The sequence below is a fragment of the Nyctibius grandis genome, chromosome 5 (assembly GCF_013368605.1).
Source record: "Nyctibius grandis isolate bNycGra1 chromosome 5, bNycGra1.pri, whole genome shotgun sequence".
NCBI classification, from domain to species: domain Eukaryota; kingdom Metazoa; phylum Chordata; class Aves; order Nyctibiiformes; family Nyctibiidae; genus Nyctibius; species Nyctibius grandis.
The window spans coordinates 27,592,597-27,610,052 of record NC_090662.1 but is presented as its reverse complement, the minus strand read 5'-3'; the positions used below and the strand labels follow the sequence as shown (position 1 = coordinate 27,610,052).

Genomic DNA, 17,456 nt, shown 5'->3' with positions numbered 1-17,456 from the left:
ACATGAACAAAACCAAAAAGCAGAAACCAAGTGAAACGATCACATCATCCAGCCTTGACTGCAGAATGCCTTTATCTGAACGCCCGCATCCACCCATCTCTGTGATCATTATTTGTTGCAATCAACAAATATTCAACAGATAAGATGCATTTTTTTTTATTTTAAGTGTTTCTTTGATTTATAAAAAAAGTAAAAGTGAATGTTACACCTCAACTTGAAAGGAATTTTAGAAGTTATGTAGAGATTCTTTTCCTAAATTACACCACACCAAGAAATTGTGGGGTTTGATCTAGAGAATAAATACAGCAATGCTGCAGTACAGAAGAACACTGCACATCATTTTCCAGCCACAAGAAAACTTAATCTATGAATGCCAAGTCCTTTTCCTACACGGTATTGTCTTAATTTTTTTTTAATTAAAGACAGAACAGGAATAAAGTAGGACAGCCCATGAGCCCTTATGAATGCATACAGACCACTACTCCACATCTTTAGTATTAGACCTCATAATTGGAATTACAGAAGTATCTGGAATTTCTAATAGTGCTTAGTTTAGGATCATTTAAAAACAAAGAACACAGGACCACAACTGAGCTTGCTCAGACTCAGATGCACAAAAGCAGTATCAACAACATTCCTTCAATTGCTTTAGGAATGGGCTAAAAATCCAAACACTCTCTCTCTCCTCTTTGGCATAAGATTCCATCAGAGGCAGCAGAATTACAACCTAAGTATCTTTTTGACTTACCAATGTCCAGTAACATTAATAAGCACTTTATTAATACATTGGCATAATTCATCTCTGTCAAGCAGTACAACAAGGCTCACATTTATCACTTATTAGTCAGAGACTGAGGCAGAACATGCAGCCTACAGTAAAGTTTATAGGCAGCACCCTGATGAGCAGAGCAGAACCCTATACAGATGCAAAGGCCAAGGACAGCACCACGAAACAGGCAACAGAAGCAATCAATGTATAAGTCACAAAGTAAAACAGAGGGATTTGGGGAAGCATTATATCGTATGATTGTGAAACATGGGTTTTCTTTTTCTTCAGATTGTTTTCTTAGTGCAGAACTTAAGAGGTTTATCAGTCAAGATCTAAAATTGGTCAGTGGAAAGAAACCAAAAAATCCCTCACATGCAGCATCAAGTGCCTTGAAACAAGAAGCTATCCACAGAAGAACCTAAAACCTGTGCCTTCAGATGCTGGTTTTCCTCTGCTTCAAGAGAAAGGAAGTTGTTAGTCCACAGGACAGGCTATTGGAAGGAGAGGTGTGGCAAATTGCAGGTTTACATCTATCATGGCCAGCAGTAAAGGTACTCTAAGTCAGAACAAATTCTAGTTACAATCAGCAGAGTCAAATATCTGCATGTGGCACATGCATTCGTTCATAAGATGATCACAGTATTTCAGCTATTCTATTAAACTTCCAATATTCCTATTTGTCAAAGGAATCTCATGCAACTCTTCACGAGGCTGAAGGAGCGTGCTCTCCTTTTCCTATGATCTCACTCAATGCTAAAAGTGCGGACACATCTTCTCTCAGCAACCACATCCGAACCCCACTGCCCGTCATTGCCAATTCACAGGAGCCAGCATTCAGGAGAACAATCAGTGGCAAGACGTTCAGACCAGTGACCTCTCAACTACAGTAAGCCATATCCACATCCTGAATAAAGAGCATAAAACTACAAAGAGGTTGCGGTCTGCAGGCTGGTAGAGTCAGGCCTCTTGTCAGTAGGTGGTGGATATTTTTTTTATAAGACTTCAATGATGCTAACCTTCAGTCGAGCTCAGCCAGCCAGCCACGCTGGTCCAGCGAGATGGTAAAATTCCAGTATGCAAAGCCGTGAAATATTGAATAGTAGAAAATAAAGAAGAAGGGAATGCTTTGTTAGTTAAACTGATGCAGAAAGTTCTCTCTGAACTGGCAGAACATGATGGACTGGCCGACAAAAGTAAGAGAAAACCAGCAGACAGGCAGGAAGCTGCTGCTGCCAGATTAGTGAGTTCAGAAATTGCTCTTTCAGCACAGCCCAGCGCATGGGTTGCTCAATCCCTGAAGAATAGGAAAGAAAAGGTAGACAGCTCACTGAACCAGAGAAGACAAGAAGTTACAGGTTATAAATCCCTTTTGAACACTGGCATGTCATTGTCCAGTTCCCTGCTTGGAACTGCACATCTATTCGTGCAGAAGAGAGTTATTTATTCTGGATGCAAACTACTAGGGAGTGGAATTGTGGAAAGACAGTTGGGAGCTGAGGTTACTAGTTGCTTTTCTCTGCTCCACCCATCCTTGTGCATTGTATTTTGTCCCGAGGCAGGGGCAACTTCCAGATGCTGCGATTTCCAGTGCCAAAGCCATTCTAAGCAACCCCCATGACAGCCCAAAATGCTATACACAGGGCAACATAACAAAAATAGAAGAAAAACAGAAAACAGCAGCTTACAATAAAAAAAAGGAAGAGAAAAAAAGGACTTTCCCCCACTTCTTTACCACTTAGTTTCAGTCTTCAGTGGATTTTCAGTTTGCTGCTCCACTTGTTGATTAACTTGTGTGGGGATGACAGACTCAAAAATATGACCAATTTAATACCTACGTCCACATAGCTACTGCACATACTCTGATACATACCAAAACTAGATTCAATCAGTTAAAACCAAGTATCTGGTGCTCTAATGTGATCTATGTCTCTTAAGGAACCCTGTCAGGTACTTCACACAGGGTGCTTACATTATAACTTCATTTAGGAAAACTACGAGCCTATAATCCTGCCAAGCAAATCATCACCATGTTTAATTAGATGATATAAAGTTTCTAACACACTGAGTTCTTTCCACATTCATATATTAGATATGACTGTCATCAAGCAAGTTTTCTTCCTAGAATCAAGGTGCAAGAGGAAATTGTATTGAGGCGAGTACAGTAATTGACAAAATACACACATTTTTTATTAATACTGCCACACTGACATAACACTGAATGAAGTCCAGATTTCAGCCCTGAGCTGAGTGCAATTCAATTCAGTCAATTCTTTATCAGCCTTGCTCAACACTCTTGCCCAGAGACGGTGCCGTGGGACACATGACATCGGGCACATGTCACTCGGGCACAGCCTCTGCCCTACTTACTGTGCATGAAAGCTTTGGCTACTTGCAACGTACTTCTGCTTATAAGGGTTTTTCAAATATGATTGCAATAAATGTTTTTATGGATAATACTGAAACACGCAGATTAGTCTACTTCATTCCCAGGACAACAGTATTTCCCTTAGCGTAGATTATACTTATGAAATGGGCAAACAAAAATAAGCAGAGATGAGGTAAGAATTTAGAAGGTCAACATAATTTTGAATTCTGACCTTGGTTGATTAGAAAAAGGTCCCAAAATCAACAATGATATTTAATAAAACAGAAAGCAATACACTTTAAAAAAGACATCAAATCCAGCAAAACAGGCAGAAGTAATGACGAAAAGGGTCTGAGAGATTACACCAGCTCTCTAATATTGGGGTCAACAACATGGTACTGCTGCAAAAGTGTAACTGCTCATCATGAACTGTACCAATAGGATCGCTGTGTGTGAAACAAAAAAAACAATTATTCTCCTCTTCCTAAACAATCAAAAAATACTCTGCTCTATGTGCTATATGGACTTTTAACTGAGACCCATACGTAGTTTTTTCTAAGCCTATCTAAGCATAATCCCCAAATGGAAGAATCTAGATAACAATTACATGACCTAAATAAAACAACTAAGGGCTAAAAGAATCAGGTTTGCTTTGCAAGGAACTGTGAAAGCAAAGAGAGAGTAAGGAACATACGGACACCTTTGTCTCTTACCTCCAAGGTGTAATTTAAAAGATGCTAAGGCAGACTGTTCTCAATATCCACTGGTTGCTGCTTATCTATTTGCAGCTATAATGTTGAAGAAAAACAACTTACCAGCTACAAGGATAAACAAGAAATACAAAAGAAGGCTGTAAATCATCATAAAACTCTGGAAAAATACAAGAGACGAGTTTTCTTAACCCAGGTAGTCTGTAAGGTGTGAGTTAGTGTCCTCTTCAATATTAACCCCATATTTCTGCACTATTATATGCAAATCTGTACCCAGATATGTAATACTAAATCTGTATCAGCCTGAAATGCTTTGAATTAAATCCAGATGGAAATTTTTCCCCCCAAACAGGATTTAAAGGTTTGTATACTTTAAAAAATGGTCAAATAACATTATACTTGTTTTTATCTGTATTTGCTATCTGTTAATATGCATAGCATACAAGTACACTGTAGTTGAATTACATAAGCATTCAAAATTACTTAGTATGAAAGGAAAAAAAGGCTTGAGCTTTTATTTTTATTTCTGAATCATGAGTAGATTAGTATGGTGGTTTTTTTTTGTATCACAAACTACCTTCCTCAATGATTAGTAGACGCATTTTTTCCTGTCAGAAAACAGCTGAAAAAAAAAGCCATTTTACCTTTTCATACCTGGTAAAATGCAATCCGTGAAACAACATTTTGTTTAATCCAGCCTCTGTTAACAGATATTTCAGTCTGTTGTTTTCAACCAGTTCAGAGCAGTGGTGGTTTTCTACTCAAAATTACATGGTGAATCAGATATGCCAGGAACAGCATTAGCTATTCTTATGTGAGCTCTGGTTTTAAAATAGTGGTTGTGACAACCCGAATTACATGCCACAGACCAAACAGCTGAGACAGTCAAAATCATTCCAATTTTAAATTGGAGAAGGAATCTAGGGTTCTAATATAATAATTTTATTCAAATATAAGATGCATTCCCTTACCCAGATGATTGCTTACTCTTCTGCTAGGCTACACGTAGTTTTTCCACCATGTTTACAAAATTAATTTAATTTGAAACTGATGAATGGCAGACATAGAAAAGAATTACATGTTTAAAAAAGTAACAACTGTAGTTCAATTTTATTGTATCATCATGCACCATTTGTGTCTTCTGATAACCCAGGCTGTGTCCCAAGTAGTTGTTCCCTACATCCCTATGAATTCCTTGTGGTTATGGCAGAACTCCAGACAGGCAAAAGGTTTGTCCACACAGAACAACTTACAGACTCATGGATACACATTTTTTCATCATTTGAGACAAATATGACCATGAAGTATAATTATTAACTTCTTACAAAAATTATACCACCTAAATGGTATTCTGCCATATATGTGTAAGATTCAGCTCGGTATTCTGACAAGACTGAATGAGACCCAAAGTATTTGCTTCTTAAAATAAAATCTTATTTTACTGCTACCAACTGCAAGCGAAACCCAAACTTATTCCAAAATCAGAAGTAGTTAATGCTGCTACTGTTGCATGTGCTATGTTGCAAATAACTGCTAGCTACGTGGTTTCACTTCTAAAAAGGAAATATAGATGAGAAGAAGCATTACTCTGCCGGTGTTTTGATACCTGATGTGCAAAACAAACATTTCCCAGATGACGTGTCAAATTACTGACCATGCAGGCTTTTGCTAGTGGCATCAATCCAGTACTTTCACCTTAGGCAACACACAAACCTAGTCTGTCTCACAAACAGAAAAATTCTCCTGAATCCTGGGAAACCCAAGATAAAAGTACTAATGCATTCTTCCTGCTGAGAATTAAACTCAATCCACATTCCTTTTGCAATTAAAACAAAAACCAGACAAACAAATAAACCCAATAAACCAACGAAAAAAACAAACCTCATAAGACCTCCAGACCCAGACAGGCTGGAGAGTTGGGCAGGGAGAAATTTAATGAAATATAACAAGGGCAAGTGTAGAGTCCTGCATCTGGGCAAGAACAACCCCATGTACCAGTACAAGTTGGGGGCAGACCTGTTGGAGACCAGCGTAGGGGAAAGGGACCTGGGGGTCCTAGTGGACAGCAGGATGACCATGAGCCAGCAGTGTGCCCTTGTGGCCAAGAAGGCCAATGGCATCCTGGGCTGTATTAGAAGGGGTGTGGTTAGCAGGTCAAAAGAGGTTCTCCTCCACCTCTACTCTGCCCTGCTGAGGCCGCATCTGGAATATTGTGTCCAGTTCTGGGCACCTCAGTTCAAGAAGGACAGGGAACTGCTAGAGAGAGTCCAGCGCAGAGCCACGAAGATGATTAAGGGGGTGGAACATCTCCCTTATGAGGAGAGGCTGAGGGAGCTGGGTCTCTTTAGCTTGGAGAAGAGAAGACTGAGGGGTGACCTCATTAATGTTTATAAATATGTAAAGGGCAAGTGTCATGAGGATGGAGCCAGGCTCTTCTCAGTGACATCCATTGACAGGACAAGGGGCAATGGGTGCAAGCTGGAACACAGGAGGTTCCACATAAATATGAGGAAAAACTTCTTTACGGTGAGGGTGACTGAACACTGGAACAGGCTGCCCAGAGAGGTTGTGGAGTCTCCTTCTCTGGAGACTTTCAAAACCTGCCTGGACGCGTTCCTGTGTGATATGATCTAGGTAATCTGTGGAAAACAATAACTTAGAAGAGAGGAGTGAGTGGAGGCAAGTCTATGGCCGTGGCAAAAGACGAGTGTCCTCCTTGCCTACTTTGCCTCCACAGGTGCCTCTGAGCAATAGATATGAAGCCCTAGTGGAATACAGCCGGTCCAATGGGGATGTGGTGGAGAGGCAACCTATATCAGAGGTCCCACCACAGTCAGAAAAACCTGACAGGCGTATAGCTACCTCCTCCACAAGGAAGAAGAGAAGAGTTCTAGTGGTTGGAGACTCCTTCCTAAAGGGATCTGAGGGCCCAATATGAAGAGCTGACCCCCATCACAGGGAGGTCTGCAGCCTGCCTGGAGCCCGAATCAGGGATATCACCAGGCAACTCCCCAACCTGGTGAAGGCCACAGACTACTACCCCCGGCTGATCTTCCAGACAGGTGGGGAAGAAGCTGCATCCCGTAGTCTGAGGGGGATGAAGAAAGACTACAAGGCCCTAGGACGGTTGGTGAAAGAGTCTGGGGCACAAGTTGTTTTCTCCTCCCTCCTTCCATTTTCAGGTGATGACGTGGGATGGAATAGTAGGATTCTCTCTATTAATGCCTGGCTACGAGACTGGTGCTACAGGCAGGGCTTTGGGTTCTTTGATAATGGCTGGTTTTATAAGACACCAGGCGTGACGGTAATACATGGGAAAGGTTTATGTCGTAGGGGAAAAAGGGTTCTGGGACAGGAATTAGCAGGGCTCATTCGGAGAGCTTTAAACTAGATTCGAAGGGGGATGGGGTAGTAGCTGGGCTTGCACCACTGGGGCAACGCTCTAGTGTTGAGGTAGACCAGGAGGCCTCCCATCCCCCTGGGGTGAAATCAGTGTGCTCAGCTCGCTCCCTGAAATGCCTGTACACCAATGCGCGCAGCATGGGGAATAAGCAGGAGGAGTTAGAAATCCGTGTTCGGTCGGGGGGCTATGATTTAGTGGCAATTACAGAGACTTGGTGGGAAGCCTCGCATGACTGGAATGTGGTCATGGATGGCTATGTCCTGTTCAGGAAAGACAGGCCACTAAGGAGAGGTGGTGGAGTTGCTCTTTATGTGAGTGAGCAGCTAGAATGTATTGAGTTCTGTCCAGAGGCAGATCAGGAGCGAGTTGAGAGTTTGTGGGTGCGAATTAAGGGGCAGGCTGGCAGGGGTGATACTGTTGTGGGTGTCTATTACAGGCCACCGGATCAGGATGAGGAGGGTGATGAGGCCTTCTACAGGCAGCTGAGAGCAGTCTCGCAATTACAGGGCCTGGTTGTTGTTTGGGATTTCAACTACCCTGATATTTGCTGGGAGGCCTACTCAGCCAGCCATCCTCAGTCCAGGAGGTTCCTCCAGTGCATTGATGATAACTTTCTGATGCAAATGGTGGATGAGCCAACTAGGAGAGGAGCGCTGCTGGATCTGATCCTCACTAACAAGGAGGGTCTGGTTGAAGAGGTGAAGGTTGAGGGCAGCCTTGGTTGTAGCGACCATGAGATGGTAGAGTTCAGGATCTCATGTGGCAGGAACAGAATAGCTAGCAGAATCACAACCCTGGACTTCAGGAGGGCCAACTTTGGCCTTTTCAAGCAATTGCTAGGGGAAATCCCATGGGACAGGGTACTAGAAGGTAAGGGGACCCAAGATAGTTGGTTAGCATTCAAGGGCTGCTTCTTCCGAGCTCAAGATCAGAGCATCCCAACAAGTAGGAAGTCAAGGAAGGGTACCAGGAGACCTGCATGGTTAAACAGGGAACTGCTGGGCAAACTCAAGTGGAAGAAAAGGGTGTACAGATCGTGGAAGGAGGGGCTGGCCACTTGGGAGGAATATAAGTCTGTTGTCAGAGGATGTAGGGAGGCAACTAGGAAAGCTAAGGCCTCCTTGGAATTAAACCTTGCAAGAGAGGTCAAGGACAACAGAAAGGGCTTCTTCAAATACATTGCAGGTAAAGCCAACACTAGAGGCAATGTAGGCCCACTGATGAATGAGGTGGGGGCCCTGGAGACAGAGGATAAAAAGAAGGCGGAGTTACTGAATGCCTTCTTTGCCTCTGTCTATACTGTTGGAGGCTGTCCTGAGGAGCCCCGGACCCCTGCGGCCCCAGAAGAAGTCAGGATAGAGGAGGAATCTGTCTTGGTAGATGAGGGCTGGGTCAGGGACCAATTAAGCAACCTGGACGTCCATAAATCCATGGGCCCTGATGGGATGCACCCGCGGGTGCTGAGGGAACTGGCGGAAGTCATTGCTAGGCCACTCTCCATCATCTTTGCTAAGTCGTGGGCAACGGGACAGGTGCCTGAGGACTGGAGGAAAGCAAATGTCACTCCAGTCTTCAAAAAGGGCAGGAAGGAGGACCCGGGGAACTATAGACCGGTCAGCCTCACCTCCATCCCCGGAAAGGTGATGGAACAACTTGTCCTTGGTGCTGTCTCTAGGCACATCAAGGATAGGGGGATCATTAGGGGCACTCAGCATGGATTCACCAAGGGGAAGTCATGCTTAACCAACTTGATAGCCTTTTATGAGGACGTAACCCGGTGGATAGATGACGGTAAAGCTGTGGATGTGGTCTATCTCGATTTCAGTAAAGCGTTTGACATGGTCTCCCACAGCATCCTCGCAGCTAAACTGAGGAAGTGTGGTCTGGATGATCGGGTAGTGAGGTGGATTGTGAACTGGCTGAAGGAAAGAAGCCAGAGAGTGGTGGCCAATGGGACTGAGTCCAGCTGGAGGCCTGTGTCTAGCGGAGTCCCTCAAGGGTCGGTACTGGGACCAGTTCTATTCAATATATTCATTAATGACTTGGATGAGGGAATAGAGTGCACTGTCAGCAAGTTCGCTGATGACAGAAAACTGGGAGGAATGGCTGACACAACGGAAGGCTGCGCAGCCATTCAGAGAGACCTGGACAGGCTGGAGAGTTGGGCGGGGAGAAATTTAATGAAATATAACAAGGGCAAGTGTAGAGTCCTGCATTTGGGTAAGAACAACCCCAGGTATGAGTATAAGTTGCGGACAGACCTGTTGGAGAGCAGCGTAGGGGAAAGGGACCTGGGGGTCCTAGTGGGCAGCAGGATGACCATGAGCCAGCAGTGTGCCCTTGTGGCCAAGAAGGCCAATGGCATCCTGGGCTGTATTAGAAGGGGTGTGGTTAGCAGGTCAAGAGAGGTTCTCCTCCACCTCTACTCTGCCCTGCTGAGGCCGCATCTGGAATATTGTGTCCAGTTCTGGGCCCCTCAGTTCAAGAAGGACAGGGAAATGCTAGAGAGAGTCCAGCGCAGAGCCACGAAGATGATTAAGGGAGTGGAACATCTCCCTTATGAGGAGAGGCTGAGGGAGCTGGGTCTCTTTAGCTTGGAGAAGAGGAGACTGAGGGGTGACCTCATTAATGTTTATAAATATGGAAAGGGCAAGTGTCATGAGGATGGAGCCAGGCTCTTCTCAGTGACATCCCTTGACAGGACAAGGGGCAATGGGTGCAAGCTGGAACACAGGAGGTTCTGCATGAATATGAGGAAAAACTTCTTTACGGTGAGGGTGACCGAACACTGGAACAGGCTGCCCAGAGAGGTTGTGGAGTCTCCTTCTCTGGAGACATTCAAAACCCGCCTGGATGCGTTCCTGTGTGATATGGTGTAGGTAATCCTGCTCCGGCAGGGGGATTGGACTAGATGATCTTTCGAGGTCCCTTCCAATCCCTAACATTCTGTGATTCTGTGAAGCACCCAATCCATACCTTAAAGACTCTTCCCAAATATTACACAAAATTTACTGGTTTGTATGTTTAAAAACTGGGTTTAATTACGGTCCCTGAAATCCATACTATTTATATTTGATAAAGTAAACTGCAGCACTGCTGCTGATGTACCCGTTAAAGAGAATCTTAGCCCTGGTATTTCATAGGGTTGGATAAAATCACACAGAGAAATTCAGATAGATAAAATCCTCAAGGACAAATTGCTGAACCTCTTCACCCACTTGGTTTCCAGTTTCATCAGAGAACTACATAAATCTCACAATAGAGATTTAAGAGAGTGAGGTTTAACATTTCCTTCTGTCAAATGATGAGCAAACTATTTTGTAATTGAAGCACTCCTGCAATTACCACCTGTTGTTTTCTGTCATGTTTTTTTTTTTAACAAATCACCACTTCAATTTCATAAGAAAAGTCTATTCAGTCTTTCCACAACAGGAAGGAGTAAATAAGCTTTGCAATGCATTTATCTGCAAGATCACCAGGTCTCACTCAAGACAAGGTGTTGCCAGAATCCACTACACATTTCAAATGTACAACAGCTTTCACATCTTTGTATCAATAAAAATAATGACAAGCAGAATAATGCATCACTACCATGCATCTTATCCTGCCCCATACAGCAACAGAAATACCATACAGAGAAGTTGTGGGTCTAAGAACAATTAACATACGTATAATTACTATGACCTGATATAATCACACAGGACCACAGCAGAATTTTATCTGAGGCTATTGTTACAGTGTGTCACTTCACACTATGGCCCATTTTAAATAAAGTTATCAAGCAAGCAGAACAGGAAAGGAGTATTACAAATACTGCCTCTATAGAGCCAAGTTTACTGCAGGAAGACCGATCTGCTCCTCCACACTGTTCTTCCCCCCAGGCACAACTAGATTATAGATGGTAGCTTTAAGATGTCAGAATGAGATCATCCTCTTAGGAGTGAGACTCATTTACTGCACAGACCACCACATCAACCTCATCACAGAGCCGCACACCGAGACCGCAGACACAGCCAGGCACGGAGCTCCTACATACTTTGCAAGGCAGAGAGGATCAAGGGTAGCGATAGTAGCAAGGGACATCACCACAAGGCTGCTGCCAAAGAAAATAGTATAATACCACCAAGCATTTAAGCTTCTTTAACAAAGGCTCAGCATGATCTGAGGTTGCATGTCAGAGAAGAGTTTTAACCTTTGCTCAGTAGTAAGCTGATCTCACCAGGAAGCTGGGATGTGCCTCTGGGGAAAGTACTCTCCAGTTAGAGCCACTGCTCAGAGCACTGTTGGTATCTCTCCTTCTCTTGCTCTAAGGGACACAGAAACCCCTGTTCCACCACAGAGCCCGTTATCCACTCATCTCCTATGTCAGGCAGGGCTTTGGCCCTTTGTAGGATAGAAAGACAGTGCCACTGGCCGAGGGAAGTACCCTGCAGAGAAAAAGCATCATGCATCAGCTCAGGGCAGGGGGAGGAGGGCTACTAGCAGCAGCACAGGAAGCCCAAGACGCAGAGGGGCCATGTTATGCCTGCAGGCCACTGCAGAGTGGGATCATATTGCAGATACGAGACTGCTGTCAGTGACTAACAACCTTCACACTGCACGATGCACTCAGAATCGCAGTGCTCCTGTGGTACAGGCAAGTCATTGCTACTGATCCGTATTAGCACTGGACAGTCCATCATTTGTGAGTGATGTGGTGGAAGATGCTCAAAAATGGAGAGGAATTTGGTCAATCACGTGATCCTTAACAGCTCTACAGTGACTCACTTCTTAATATTGAAGATACAAAGAGACAGCAACAAAAGCTGCAGCCTATCGACAGGTTTCTGAGCATGAAGGGATTAGAACAAAGATCCATAACCTACCTCCTGGCTGGGTGCAATCTTCCAGCAACCAATACCAAACACATACACCATATCTGAGAAAAATTAATCTCACAGCAAAAAATAATTCTAGGGCATGTATTATTTTTATATTTTCACATATATATATATACACACACTCTATATACTTTAATTTTTAGTTAACAATTGGTACACACCACACTAAAACCCTACACAGCCATCTTCTATCCTTTGAGATTTTAAAATCTAAGGATCATCATAGTTGGAAAAAATTAAAGTTTGTGGGATGTATGTCATCACTTACGGAGAAATTTGCCACATTAAGTACATGTAAACTAATTTGAGGAACAGCATCCCTCAGTGACAGAAGGGTGCTTACCACAGCAAGCTTACCACTGAGACTCTATATGCAGCTGACATGAAGACACTGATATGCAATCATTGTATACTGTAACATCTCCTGATGCCATGCCTCTCTGGATCATGCTGTCATAAGAGAAATTCACTAATTATTACAGAAATTCCTGTAATAAACTTCTGCCTGAATTGACTCCAATGCAGTTCCAAAACCATTCAGGTGTCACCGATGTTCAGCTGACCAGCAACAAACAAAAAGCCACAGCAGTTCCCTCACCCACCTCACCTGATACTTGCAAGAATATCTGGGCTGATCCAAAAGCAGAAATAAGTGTCTGGGAGCAGGTCAGCAGCTTTCTAGAAGCAGTAGTACTAGCTTATACCAGCTTAAATGTTTGTGAAACAATGACTCAACTAACTGGTGATATCACAGAATCAACCAGGCTGGAAGAGACCTCAGGGATCATCGAGTCCAACCGTTGCCCTGACACCACCATGTCAACTAGATCATGGCAATAAGTGCCATGCCCAGTCTTTTCTTAAACACATCCAGAGATGGTGACTCCACCACCTCCCTGGGCAGCACATTCCAATGTCTAATAACCCTTTCTGAAAAGAAATTCTTCCTAATGTCCAACCTCAACCTCCCGTGGCGAAGCTTGAGGCTGTGTCCTCTTGTCCTATCGCTAGTTGCCCGGGAGAAGAGGCCAACTCCCACTTTACTACAACCTCCCTTCAGGTAGTTGTAGACTGCAATAAGGTCACCTCTGAGCCTCCTCTTCTCCAGGCTAAACAACCCCAAAACAAAATCCCAAAACAAATCAAGAAAAAAAAAAATGTCTTTGCTACTAGGAGATGGTTACTTTCTCCTCAGATAAAGAAAACTGGAGAGAGGGTGAGAGAAGGGAAGTCAGCCAGCCAGTCACAAGAAGAAAGCAAGTCTTATGAATAGAGGGGAGACTGTAAGTGCCATCTACTTTGATGTTAATTAAGATTTTAACTGGACTCTCATGAGACCTACCATGCTTTTGTACCTATAAACACATTGTGCAACTTTCTGCCATTAAAACTGACTCAATAGCAGCGCACACTAAATGCAGGGCAGAGTTTACTCCAGCAGCTCCCTCTGCCCCAACAGACTTCCAAAGGTTCTGCCCTCTCCCACAAAGTCTCTTCCATATCCTCTTGGCACTGAGCTCCAACAAGAGCTGGAAAACGCTAAGTTGCAGCTCTGTCTGAAAATGATGATACAAACTATTTTTGTATCACAGAAATATGGTACCATATATGGGGAGCAAAATAGTTGAACAATTCCAAAAGAATAACTATTGATAACTCCCTGTGAAAACTTAAGTGTGACTGGATTTCAGGAAGCCTGGGTAAAATAATATTTAATATTGTCATCAATGACTTGGACTACTGAATAGGAATAAGCTTTTTAATTTGTGGATAACATCAAGATGCAGACAGATGCAAGCAAATTAAAGGGCAGAATTAGAACTACAAATTATCAAGAAAAATCTTAAAAGAAAAAATAATCCTAAAGCCCTCTTGGGACGCATACACCATTAAGAAAAGCGCGAGGAGGCTACACTTGGATTCATGGTTAGACACAGCATTTTAGATGATGAAGCAGGAAGCCAGCAGCACCTATTTATAGATTACAGATGCTTGACCATCCATTCGAGTTCAATATTCTGGTGCTAAGAAATGAGGTTTCAAGCGGCGATACCAGTTTAAAGTTGATACCAGTTTAAAGTTATTTCCTCATCACCGCTCTTTTGTGTTCTCACTTCACTGGGCCTCAGGCCTGGATAGTACTAGGAAGCATGAAAATTCATGAGATGGGTGAGCTCACCTGCCAGGTTCCTCCAGCCCCACTTACCATTTCTCCAGCCCAGGCCACATGATTTTGCTCACTAAGGAAAGCTAACATAGTAAAAGACAATTAATATAATTTCTGCCAAATTATCAGACAACTTTTAGGAGTGTCAGGAGGCAAAGCACAGCAGCATCAGGCTGTTAAGATTTGCTCAGCCATCTCATCAAGTCTCATTGTAAGACTCTTAAGATTTCTGACACTATTGCAAATTACATTTTTCCTCAGTAATCCCGAGAATTTATTGACAGCCTTGGTTTCAGATCAATGTGAGATTTCCCAGAGGGATCCTTCCAAACCATGAAACAATTACAATAATTCCAGTGCTGTTGACAGCAAAACGATTGTCACAGGGTTGTGCAGCTGGCCACTGCCAGAGAAAAGACACAGGTTTACAATAATTAGGCCTTAAATTCTAAACTTTCTCAGCAGATTTTAGTGAAAAACTCAAAACTGAACATATATATCACTTACATTAGGGCTCATGGAGATACTGATCGCTGATGTAAGTGGTAAGACTTGCAGCCCTTACACTCACATGTCAACCCTCTGACTTCACTGGGACTGTAGGTCTAAAAAACAGAACCTAAGTTCTGTTTGAATAATAACTTCTCTTTGAACAATTTAAATCTTAAGGAACAAGTTCTCTGTGTCTGATGAAGATTCATCTTACAGACACCTAATCTTTTGGCTACAAAATGATCTGTAAGCAAACTGGTATTTTTGCAGCTTACATAATACCAATCCATCTTATGATCTTACAGAAAAAAAAAAATCCCTTTCCATATGGTATGCTAATATTCAAAAAAAACTTGGAAACTAAACATTCAGGAGTTCACTTTTTAAATATTAGCTTGCCAAAGATCCACTAAATTCTCAAATTCTGTCTATATTATCACTCTTTTATTAAAGCACTGAGAATTCTCATCAAATGTGGAGCACGTATGCCCTGAAGCACTTGGGCTGCACTGAAGAGGCTAGGCAGTAACTTGTGAGTACCATGAGGCAACTTTTATAACTATTTACTCTGCACTCTTACTGGGTGAAATGGCCAGGAAACGTTGGAAAGGAATGGAAGCAATGGCCTGCAACAAGCCAGGTGCCTCCTCCATCCCGAAGTGATTAGATGTTGTTACACAACAATACCAAGCTATTAGCTTGTGAAGAGCCTACCTGAAGGCTTAAAGCAAGTTACAAAACTTGTTCCTCCACAGACAGCTATGCAAACCAACAGATAAAAAAGATTTCTTCATACTTAAAAGAATCCCTGTGGCAGAGTATGTGCTAATGAAGACATTTATACCTTGATTAGATTCGCAGGCTTTAAAAAAAAAAACCAAACTGTCGTGCGCAGTCATTAACCAGCCATGTCTGTTTTTTTTCCTAAATAATTCTTCTATTAGTATTAAATAAATACTTTGTTAAAAGAAGAGGATCAGTCAGCTAAGTTCACCAGCAAAGAACCACCACGGGCTCTAAGCCTGTGAAGCGTTATGGGCCACACAAAATATTACAAAGAACACTGGGTACATACAGAGATCTTTACAAAAGTCTGGAGTTATTACGGCATCATTTAACCTCTTTTAAATGTGAAAAAAATTGAAAGATAAAGAAATCAGGTGAGTTACACAGCCCCTCAAGCAGCTCAGGCAAAAATGTAACTTAAGATATGGTAGCACTTAACTACCAAACAAAAAAAAAAATTGTACAGAATTACTATATTTTTTCCTACTTTACAACTCAGAGGCTAGAAACCAAAGGCACACAGGCTGCTTCGACAGGTATCTCTCTGCAAACCTAAATGCACAGCACATTCTTCCTCCTTATCAGTTCACGACTGTTCTCCATAACAGTGTACTTGGTGTTTTAGTTAAACAGGAGTTGAGCCTTACAACCCATCAGCCAACAACGTCCATGATCCGCTACTCAACAGCGAAGGAGAGGAGCACGAAACCACTGCGAAGCAGCACCATTTCCTTCTCACTGCGCTAAGTCGCTGTTTCAGCAGCGAGAGGCTGCTCGCACCCTAAACGCTTATTTAGCCGGACCGGGGCGTCCGGCTCCGCCGAGAGCCGCCGCCTCCTCCTCCTGCCCCGGCGGGGCCAGCGCACCGACGGCGCCGAGCGCTCGCACCGGCACGGGGCGGAGGCGAGGGGAGACCTCGGCTACTCCGAGGGGCCCCGGGGGGCGGGGGTGCCGCCCGGCTCTGCCCTGCCCTGCACCGGGAGCCCCAGCCCGCCTCCCCCCTCCCGGCGGCAGCTCCCCGGCGGGCCGTGGCCCTGGAGCCGCCAGGACCGCGGAGAGGTCGGGGGAAGGGCTGGGCGGCTCCAGAGAAGTTGCACGGCCGGAGGAAGCCGGCAGCGGAGGCAAGGCAGGCGGCCAGCGCCAACCCCGCGCAGGGGACCGCGATACGCGCCCGGGCGGCAGAGCCGGCGGCGGGCTCCCGGCGGGAGGGACAGGGGCCGTCCGCCGCCTCAGGGAGGGGAGCGCGGGCGCCTGCCCCGCCGCACAGCCCCGCGGAGAACGCGAGCCCCTACCTGGGCTGTGCGGGCACGGGCACGGCCACGTCGCGCAGCGTCCCCGCGTCCCCTCGGCGGCCGCGCCGCGCAAACTGCTCTGCCCGCCCGCCGGCGACGGAGCAGGAAGCCGAGCGGAGCCGCCGCCGCTGCAGAGGCAGAGGAAGGCGCGGAGGCGGTGCGCCCGCCCCCTACCGGTGGCGGACCGGTCCCGCGGCGGCACCGCCCCACAGACGCACCCCCGCCCGCCGCCGCCCTCCCCGCAGCCCCTGCCCCCGCCCCCAAGGCCCGCTGCTCCTGCTCACGGCCCCGCGGCCCCCGCCTCCCTCCCGCCGCACCCGGAGGGGCCGTCCCGGTTAGACACGGATGGGCTGCGCGCAGGGCACGGCGCGTCCGACCCGGCTCGGGGCCAGACCCCTTCCCGCTCCCCCCGGGGTTTTTCCAAGCGCCCCCCGCGGGTCGCCTGGGCTGGGCGGGCGGACACCGCCCCGCTGGGCCGCAGCGGAGAGCCGGCTCCTGCCGTGGTCCGGGCGGCCACCGCCGGTGGCTGCCGTCCCGGGGGGCGGCCGGGCCGTCCCTGCGCCTGCCAGGTGCCTTCGGGCCGTGCTCTCGG

The 17,456-nt window shown here is 45.3% G+C and overlaps 1 protein-coding gene across 1 annotated transcript in view; it reads right to left on the bottom strand.

Moving 5' to 3' along the window:
• FAM3C (FAM3 metabolism regulating signaling molecule C) overlaps positions 1-16,990 on the bottom strand; it is a 35,644-nt gene extending 18,654 nt beyond the window's left edge. Inside the window, exon 1 of the mRNA XM_068400990.1 lies at positions 16,865-16,990. The gene's annotated coding sequence lies outside the window, so the exon portion shown is untranslated. The remainder of the gene's footprint in view (positions 1-16,864) is intronic.
• Between the last annotated feature and the right edge of the window lie 466 nt (positions 16,991-17,456).